Here is a 9123-nt window from a genome sequence, read left to right on the forward strand (position 1 = left end):
TTGGAACCCCCACCAGAGGGCTGGACAGGCCGTCGCCTCCCAAAGTCATCAAGCTCCACGTATTGTGAACTATATGGACTTCTAGATGCAGTTATTTTAATCACACGGACCAGAAACAACAGCTTGATCATCTGCGACTCGCAACCAGCACTCCAAGCCCTATCATCACATAAGCCAGCATACCAGCCCCTGGTTACACAAATACATAGGCAACTAGACATGGCCAACATTAGCTCACTAGTAGTGCAGTTCCTATGGATTCCCTCTCACGTGGGTCTTCTGGCTAACAACACTGTTGACCATCTCGCAAAGGCTGCCTGTTAATTGGATCCTCCAGATGCTGATGCCCCTACTTCATCTCTCCTGTGCTGCAGAAAAATGGTGAGCGAAGCTGCTTGCTCACCTACCCATCATCGTAGTAATGCCAGAGAGCCACCAGTGTATCAATACAGCATTATGATCACTTCTTTCCTCACCAACATAAGTATCGCCGCAGTGGACTCATGGTTCGTCAAAATAACGTGGTTTGTGCACGTCTTCGGTTCGGTTGGCGACCAGTTTGGCAGGTGGCTGAGCAAGATGGATTTCCCCACTTCTCCTCCTGTAGGCTATGTGACCCACCAAACGCCAACACCCTGGAACACTATTGTCTGGAATGTCCACTTGTTAGTGACATATTACCCCCAAAGACTCACAGTAGTTGATGCATGTAAAAAACTATTGACAGATAATAATTTGCTCGAAAAGATCCTCATGCGCCATCCTCCCTTTGGTGGATACTGAATATCAACTGTTTTGTAATATTAACTAAAGATAGGTACAACCTACCTACGAAATCAAACTAGATTTAATTTGTATTCCATATGAATTCATTTGTATAACCTTTGATATATAGAAATGAACAACAATATTTTTAATATGTACAAAATGTTTCTATACTTTATTTTGTATTCCTTTGCATAACCTTCATTATTTACTGTAGATGTAAACAACATTGTTTTGATATGAACTTAAATGTCTACATATACTTTATTATTTCTTATTTTTGGGCATAACTTAATTGCAATGCAGATGTAAACAATATTACTGTATTACCATATACTCAAATGTCTGACGCCAATGGGCACAATAAATTGATTAAAACAAAAAATATCTCTCTCTCTCTCTCTCTCTCTCTCTCTCTCTCTCTCTCTCTCTCTCTTTACTATATATTTTCACAACATGCCTATCATTGATTTAGGAAGACCCCGGCCGTTACTGGTAAAGAAAAAATATATATATACTTGTGTATATACATCCTTAATGGATTCTTTTAATCTATATTAAACCAAGAAACAGCTTTACTAACACATTCATTAAAGAAATGATGATAAGGTTTATTTTATAACTGATTTATACTCGGGAACGCCCTTATTAACAAACACAATTTCGTAGGTGGATGACGCAACGCAGTCAGGCGTCGGCAAAGATATATTTTTCATTATTTGATATGTTTCTGTTGATTAGGCTGATTATAAGAATATCAAATTACGCTGCAGTAATGCACCTTCTGGCATATAATTTTCACTCGTTGAATGATTTGAATCTGTAATGAATAATGGTATCCTTCATTCAATGCTTATTCCTTTTGGCAGTGCTGTTCTAAACTCGTCCTACAAACCTTAACTATGCTTATGATTGTCACCTTGGTCACTTATACGGGAAAAATGACTCACCATATCTATCTCCAGATGAACAAAGGAAATAACACTTTTATAAGCAAATTCAAGTACTTGTGATAGCACATGAAAAAAATCACAACATATTCTGATGATTTTTTTTTTTTTTTTTTTTTTTGAAACACGTGGTACGTCAAATAATCGACTATACTAATTGGACAAGGCGCCTCTGGTGCCATCTATTGGCGGTAAGGGAGGAAGGGAGTTATTATGTCTTTCGGAATGTAGCAATATTGTGATTCTACGTAATTTTTACTAACAATACATGTTATACCATGAAACTTATTAACCATCTCTTAGTTTTATAAAAAAAAAAAAAAAAAAAAGGGTTAGTTGAAAATTACTTCAAATAACTGTAAATACTCAATTATCTCACCGGCCTCCGTATATGGAGCATATCTGATGCCACTGGACTGCCAAATGTAATTGAACCAAAGATTGTTTGCTGAGGAAATAATTTTGTGACATTTATCGTAAAATCTGTAATTTCCTAAGAATTAAGTTGTGGCCAGATCACAAGGAACATCAAATTCATGTATATATGTCGGTTTTATAGGAATTTTTCGACCAAATAGCAACATGAATGAAGTAGTAAAAATCATAATGAGTGGATGATGGGGATAATTAGCAATTTGGCAGTCTACTGCAAAAGCCATCTATTGGCCATGAAAAATAAACTATAAGTAGAGCTCTTCAATCCTTGCATTCTAGAACCTTCGATAACGTCATTTTGGTTTAAAAAATAGCTCAAAGTAGCATATTTAATTGGAACAATGTGATTTATACATGCAAAACATGTTTTTTTTTTTTAATTCAAGTATCAAACTATCACCCTTTTCTGATAAAATAGAATCATTAACATAAATGGAATAAGGGACGTGTGCTGCCATATTTTGACATGACGTATAAACTTTAAAACTTACCTTCATTGCGTTTTTTTTTTTTTTTTTTTTTTTCCTTTTTTTTTTTTTTTTTTTTTTTTTTTTTTTTTTTTTTTTACTGTCATTATATTTTTGGGCTCTCGTTTACGGTAATTGTATACAAATAACAAGTAATATGTATCACAAAAATATATAGAGCCGATCCCAATATTCTAAAAGCAAAGAGTTAGAACGTCCAAATGTAATAAAGATATATTAATTCCCGCAACAAATACTCTAATCATGAGTCCGATTGTAGATATCAATCCTCTATAAAGTGTGCCTCATTACATGTACCAGGGGCGTTGGAGTGTTTTTTCGAGTAGGGGCTAAATTTCGGTTGAAAAGGCCCTGACGTAGCGGGTCTGGGGTGTGACAGCGGATGGTCCCAACAACAAAATAATATTTTCTGGACGAATTTTATGTGATGAGTTATAATTTGTACACATTGACCCTAGCGAATTACCGTTAGTCCTACTTAATTAATTTACCAAGAACATACTAATGATGTTGATTCTTTGCTTTAAACTCGTTCCTTGAATCGATGAAATTAGTGCTATCAGTTTTCTAATTTTATGTTTTTACTTAAAATATATTTTATCTATCATTTGTTTTTCAGGACCAATTTTATCTTTAAGTTCTTAACGAATGTTATGTTTTTAATTTTCTTTAATTTCTAGTTTACTTATTACAAACATCTAAGGTTTTAGTTGATAATTATGCTATTTGTCTTTGGTTTAAAACTATGATTCTAAAGTATGAAGATGAAAACCTCACAAGCTGATAGGTACTCCATAGACATGATCATTCTACATTCTTCATGAAAATAATGGTTTTTAAAATTCCTTTCTATTTACAAAGAATACACACACACACACACACACACACACACACACACACACACACACATATATATATATATATATATATATATATATATATATATATATATATATATATATATATATATATATATATATATTTATATATATATATATATATATATATATATATATATATATATATATATATATATATATATATATATATATATATTTATATATACATATATATATATATATATATATATATATATATATATATATATATATATATATATATATATATATATATATATATATATATATATATATATATATATATATATATATATATATATATATATATATATATATATATATATATATATATATATAGGTGCTATTATAGTATGCTATCTACCGCCGATTTTGCTATCTAACACCCCTTTCTGACTATAGTATGATGCCTACCATCAGTCCCTAAGGCCCCGTCCACACGAGCGAGCACTGCTTGGTAAGGTTTGCTCGGTGTGACGTCAGAAATGGAGAAACCGCGAGCAAAGCTTCGCACAGGGCTTCCCTGAGGTTTAGCGAAGTATCAAGGCTTTGCCTGGCAAGGGTTTTCCCTGACGGAAATTCGTCTTCCAATAAAGGGATAAAGCTGTCACACTAATGACATGCCGTCACTTTCGAATATATACATCTGCTTTTGCATATATATATATATATATATATATATATATATATATATATATATATATATATATATATATATATATATATATATATATATATATATATATATATATATATATATATATATATATGCAGACATACATACATACACTCACTCACATATATATATATATATATATATATATATATATATATATATATATATATATATATATATATATATATATATGTGTGTGTGTGTGTGTGTGTGTGTGTGTGTGTGTGTGTGTGTGTGTGCACTGCTTATAAATTATCAATACTCCTAATTAAGGTAAATCTTATAAACAAAGAAATTAAATAAAAGCTCTAAATTGCAACTTATGCAGTGTACTGTATTATTACATATATCTTAATAATAAATTATCTTTCTCAGTTTTATATTATTTATTGAACTAATTTCCTTAAAATATCTGTGCTGCTTACTATTTTGTTCACGTTTTTCATGATATTGTTATAATTTCGTTGACGATGAATGTTTCAGGGTTATTTGTTGGTACGTGCTTTATCTACTTGACTTTCTCAAACGTCTTCATACACAGATATGTCTGTGCCTCAATATAATTTAAGTATATAAATTACACCTTGCCCTTATCCTTTTACAAACTACTATATTCACTTCACGTAAACAGTATAGAATAGCAGAAAAATTACGTCACGGGACAGTGGAGTTCCTGTCACACCTGCAGTACCCTAGACGGCCACGGCCCACGAGATGTCAGTCTTTCACTACCCAACCACCGTCGTTTGGACAAGAGCTTAAATGCGTTCGACAGGCTTAGCTCGCGAAGAGGCAAAGCTTACCGAGCAAAGATCGCTCGTGTGGACGGGGCCTAAGGATACGGTTTACTTGCTAATCCGCCTCTAATAAGGAGGATCATTACCGACTTTTCACCATTGCTAATCTGTCTCTTCTAAGGCAGATTAGTACTAGAGTAAGGATACGGTCTACTTGCTAATCCGCCTCTAATAAGGAGGATCATTACCGACTTTTCACCATAGCTATTCCGTCTCTTCTAAGGCAGATTAGTACTAGAGTAAGGATACGGTCTACTTGCTAATCCGCCTCTAATAAGGAGGATCATTACCGACTTTTCACCATAGCTAATCCGTCTCTTCTAAGGCAGATTAGTACTAGAATAAGGATACGGTCTACTTGCTAATCCGCCTCTAATAAGGAGGATCATTACCGACTTTTCACCATAGCTAATCCGTCTCTTCTAAGACAGATTAGTACTGTTCTACTTGCTAATCCGCCTCGAATAAGGAGGATCATTACCGACTTTTCACCATAGCTAATCCGTCTCTTCTAAGACAGATTAGTACTAGAATAAGGATACGTTCTACTTGCTAATCCGCCTCTAATAAGGAGGATCATTCCCAACTTTTCTCCATAGCTAATCCGTCTCTTCTAAGACAGATTAGTACTGTTCTACTTGCTAATCCGCCTCTAATAAGGAGGATCATTACCGACTTTTCACCATAGCTAATCCGTCTCTTCTAAGACAGATTAGTACTAGAATAAGGATACGTTCTACTTGCTAATCCGCCTCTAATAAGGAGGATCATTCCCGACTTTTCACCATAGCTAATCCGTCTCTTCTAAGACAGATTAGTACTAGAATATGGATACGGTCTACTTGCTAATCCGCCTCTAATAAGGATGAATATTACCGAAAATGTTATCCTCCATGTTCATATGTGTATAAGTAGTCCAAAACTGGACGTGGTTATTCAGTATTGTTTTGAGTCTCGTTGTAGTCAGTCACACATATCTAAAAGGAAATTCACTAGTACCATGCTTGCCAGAGATTTGTACAAAATAATTTCCAGCGAAGATGTAGCTGTGGAGTACTTAAGAGATCACGATCTTCTTGACCAGGTTGAAGATGTGCCTCCTTGTCATAATTGTGGATCACTGATGCAGTAAAAAGAGAAGAGGACCAGAAAAGGAGAATGTGTGCCACTACTGAGATGTCCCAAAAAAGGGTGCTATACTTATCGTTCGGTTCGGAAAGGAAACAAGTTTTTTCACTATAGTGATTTGAATGGAAAGATAAACAGCAGACTGAGTTTATGTGAAATTTTGGAATTGGTTTATTATTTTGTTTACGAGATCCCAATTAACACTACCGTACAATTAACTGGGAAATCACCTAATACAGTCACTGATTGGTTTAATATGTGTCGGGAAGTGTGTAGTGTGATGGTTTCATGTCAAACTAGAGGCAAAATTGTTGGCACTGAGGAAAACCCATACAGATTGATGAGGCTCGATTTGCTGGTCGTCGTAAGTATAACCGTGGTCGATTGTTGGCTGGCGACCATCCCCCAAACTCTGAAGATTCGGATGCTGAACCTGTTAATAAGAAGAACCATGGCGCTCGCATCAATGGGCCTTGGGTTTTTGGATGAAAAATGGACTTGATTGCAGGTACTTTTACGTTGAAAGAAGAGATAAGGAAACGCTGATCCCTATCATACAACGTAAGTGCCAATTTGGATCTGTAATCCATTCCGATGAATGGCCAGCATACATGCACCTAAGGAATCTCGGGTACAAGCACAAAACCGTGAACCATCAACAGAATTATGTAGACCCAAATTCAGGAACACACACTCAGTCTATTGAGCGATCATGGCTGGATGCCAAGATTGACATACTGAAAAAAGAAGAGAGGAGTACCTCATCAGCATTTACAATCCCATTTAGATCATTACTGTTGGAAAGTTCTGAGGAAAGGCGACGATGTATTTCCTGCTTTCATGAATGATGTAAGATATGTTTACAAACAGTAGTAGAATACATTTTTGATTGAATTGTTTTCATAGATTATTTTCTTTCAGTTTTGTCAAATTTGATTTTTCATATGAATAACTTGTAACATTGTTGTATGATGAACTTTGAATAATTTGTAATAAAAGCTTCCCTACAAACTGCTTATAATTATGCACCCATGTTGTCCGGCCAATAAATATTAGTAAACTATCATTAAAGTCCAATGACGATAACATACTGGAGTAAGTAATCTGTTTGATAATCCTCATTAAAAACAGGAGGATTAACATTGACGGTAGATAACATACTTTGTGGTAGATACCATACTATAATACAAATTCGACGGTAGATAGCATACTGTAATAGCATATATATATATATATATATATATATATATATATATATATATATATATATATATATATATATATATATATATATATATATATATATATATATATATATATATAATGTACATACATATATATATATATATATATATATATATATATATATATATATATATATATATATATATATATGTACATTATATATATATATATATCCATATATATATATATATATATATATATATATATATATATATATATATATATATATATATATATATATATATATATATATATATAATGTGTATATATATATATATATATATATATATATATATATATATATATATATATATATATATATATACATATATGTATATTTATATATATATATATATATATATATATATATATATATATATATATATATATATATATATATATATATATATATATATATATATATATATATCGTGCACGGAAAATTTCCAGTTGGAAAATTTCCAGTCGGAAAATTGCCATGCGGAAAATTGCCAGTAAGGAAAATTTCCATGCAGAATATTGCCAGGCGGAAGATTGCCATTGCCCATTTTATTATTTTTTAATTGAAGGCATAAGATTTTAAAGAAAATAAAATTATTGATTTTAAATAAGACCACGTCAATGTGCGTTAAAAAACAGAAATTATGTCCAGCAAGACTACATTCAAAATCAAAGAACCATGATTACAAAATTTTGAAATATGTTAATGAACACAATCACAGTGCCGACAAAAGTAAAGTAGAAGCCAAGGCAGCCATTCAAAAGCTGAAGAAAGACACATCAACTTCAAGTCATCCTACTCGTTCTTTGGTTGCAGAGTGTTTATCATCTTTAGATGACTGTGCACGTGCTGCGTTACCAAATTTGCAACATTAAGTAGGAATGTTTGGCATTGGAGACAGGAAACATATTGTCCCCCAAAAATTCCTTCTGAAAGGACAGGATTTGAAATTCCAACCGAATTTCAAACTCTTAATTCTGGAGAGAAATTCCTCCAGTATGATTCTGGAGTCGAGGATGAGAATCGAATCTTATTATTTTGCACGAATGATGGGATTGAAGATTTAAGAAACTACAAAAACTGGGCTATGGATGGAACACCTAAAGTGTCCCCTAATACATATTTTCAACTTTTTACAATTCATGCCCAAGTTGAAAAATCTAGTTTTCCACGTGCTTTTGCATTCCTTCCAAACAAAAGTGAAATTACATATGAAAAGCTGTTTAATATAATTAGGAATTTAGTACAACAAAAACCCCACACGGCTATGAGTGACTTCGAAAAAGCTTCGATAAATGGACTAAATAGTGTTTTTCCACAAACCAACAAAACTGGATGCTTTTTCCATTTCTGCCAGGCAAACTATAGAAAGCTTGTGAACCTTGGTTACAAAAATCGGTATCACAATGACAGCGGTTTCAGTTTAAAATTACGATGTTTTTCAGCTTTGGCTCTCCTCCCGTGTCATGATGTTGTTACAGGTTTTGAAGAGCTTTCGGAGGATGAAGACATACCTGAAGAATTTTTATCTTATTTTGAATTGACATACATCGGTGTTATTAGAGGAAGGGATAACAATAGGAGGAGATCAACACCATTATTCCCGATTCCTATGTGGAATGTTCATTCTAGAGTAGAGCACTGCATGTCACGAACCAACAATAGCATCGAAGCTTTCAACAATGCCCTTTGCCAAAGTATTTCACAATGTCATCCTAATATCTGGAAATGCATTGAATTCTTAAAGAAGGGGGAAATTT

At 33.1% G+C, this 9123-nt stretch overlaps 1 pseudogene; it reads left to right on the forward strand.

Moving 5' to 3' along the window:
* Positions 1 to 5989: 5989 nt before the first annotated feature.
* On the forward strand, positions 5990 to 6990 carry LOC137644288 (uncharacterized; annotated as a pseudogene).
* Positions 6991 to 9123: the final 2133 nt, after the last annotated feature.

Source organism: Palaemon carinicauda, chromosome 7 (genome assembly GCF_036898095.1).
Source record: "Palaemon carinicauda isolate YSFRI2023 chromosome 7, ASM3689809v2, whole genome shotgun sequence".
Classification (NCBI taxonomy): Eukaryota; Metazoa; Arthropoda; class Malacostraca; order Decapoda; family Palaemonidae; genus Palaemon; species Palaemon carinicauda.